Here is a 2000-nt window from a genome sequence, read left to right on the forward strand (position 1 = left end):
CATATAATTGAAATTATTGTTTTTAACATTTACTGGAAGCATGGAAGTGGAAAGAGAAAAATAATCTTGAAGTAGAAACAGCATACTCAGTAGGTTCAGACAACCCTAGTTTCAAATCCTGAATCTCAATAGCTTTGTGATGTTGGGAAAGCTGGTAAATCTCTGGGCCTCTTCTGCCAAAACCCTCAGAAGGATAAGTTGATTAAATGGAAAATATTATACATAAAGCATCTTTCCTATGATAGCACATAAAGTTCAGTAATTTGTAGTCATTATTATCATATGGCCAATGAAATCCTTTCTATTCCAAAACAGTTTCAAGTGTTCCAAAGAAGCCATCCATAGCAAGAACCTTGGACTCAGGAGAGTGTTGCTGCTTGAGCTGTGTAACAACAGCCTTACAACATGGTGTTGCTACTGACCTAGATCAATGAGAAGCCCCGATTTGCCCAAAAGTGGCCCCAAGCAACACAGTGTCACTTTACAGCACCAATTGATTAAATGTTGGCATTGCTTACGCACATTGTGATTTTCCCCAAAAGCTCTATCAAACGAACAAAGAAGAGGTTTTTTTTTTTTTTTTTTTTTTTTTAAGATAATAAAATAACAGTACAGATTCGTAAAATTCACTGAGCATTTAGCACTTCATCTTTTTTTCTTTCCTTTCTTGTCTCTTCAGGACCATTGTTAATACTATAGCAAACCTATTAGTGTGTTATAAAGTTACCAGCTGTGACCAAACATACTTTTATTTGCTTCTTTGTATATCTAGGTTATATTATTGAAATGGATAGATCTCTTACTATTCCGACGGCAAACATGTATGAATCCGACCAATCATATTTCTATTGTTGAAACCCCCCCCCCCCAAAAAAAAAAGAAAAACCCTATATATGATACCAGGTATTTATCTTTTATCTCAGTAGTGCTCGGATGAGTGTTACACATTTGGAACTTCAGTACACAAAGGATGGTGCTTACAATGACTCCTCATACACATACAAAATGTCTATATTGAAAATTGCTTTTTACTATTGCCAACTTTATATATTTTGCAGCATGAAACAAAATAATTCTAAATGTACATAAGTTTCTGTGTCATTCCTTCCTGACAGACGGATGATAATTTTCTGAATTTGTTTCCTAGCTTGCATAAATAGCAGTTGCATTTTTTTCAATGCTGAACTTAATAAAAGCTCAGAGGACAAGATATGTAACATTTCATAATAACTGCTGAAATTCTATAACTTGAGTGCAGACAGGGCTGGTGAAGAAAGGAGAGAGGATCCAGCATCACAAGTCCTGGTGCAGCATTCCAAGAATGGAGGACCAGCGACCCAATGTGGCAAAGCCAATTGTTGCACCCAGGGCCGCAGAGGAAATTCTGGATGCTTGGCTATTACAAAGGATTTTTGAAAGGCTCTTTATTTTTGTGAACTGGATTCAGAATCAACCACTGAGCACCTACTGTGGTCTAGATAAATTTATATACCTGTTACTTCAACATCTTTTGTTTTTAGGTTGACATACCTGATATATTGGTTCAGGGGAAATTTTACAAGCATTGATAGTTTTGATATGCTGTGCCCTTGAGAACTGAAATAACAGACAATAACCTTGAGTTGTTGTTGCTGTTTAATCTGACTAGTTATTGATAACATTAATATAGGCTGAGCCAACACTTTAAACATTTTAGACAACAGGGGAGAAATATCACTACTCAAAAAACCCCAACCTTCGTATATTTTATATTTCATAAAGCAGATTTTGCTGGGTTAGTACTTTTGTTTTAATGTACTTTCAACTAGTTTTCCTAAGAATGGAAGATTGGGAGGCCGAGGCAGGCAGATCTTTTGAGGCCAGGAGTCCGAGACCAGCCTGGCCAACGTGGTGAAACTCCTTCTCTACTAAAAATACAAAAATTAGCTGGGTGTGGTGGCACATGCCTGTAATCCTAACTACTGGGAAGACTGAGGCAGGAGAATCAATTGAACCTGGGA

The sequence above is a fragment of the Macaca nemestrina genome, chromosome 2, assembly GCF_043159975.1.
Source record: "Macaca nemestrina isolate mMacNem1 chromosome 2, mMacNem.hap1, whole genome shotgun sequence".
Classification (NCBI taxonomy): domain Eukaryota; kingdom Metazoa; phylum Chordata; class Mammalia; order Primates; family Cercopithecidae; genus Macaca; species Macaca nemestrina.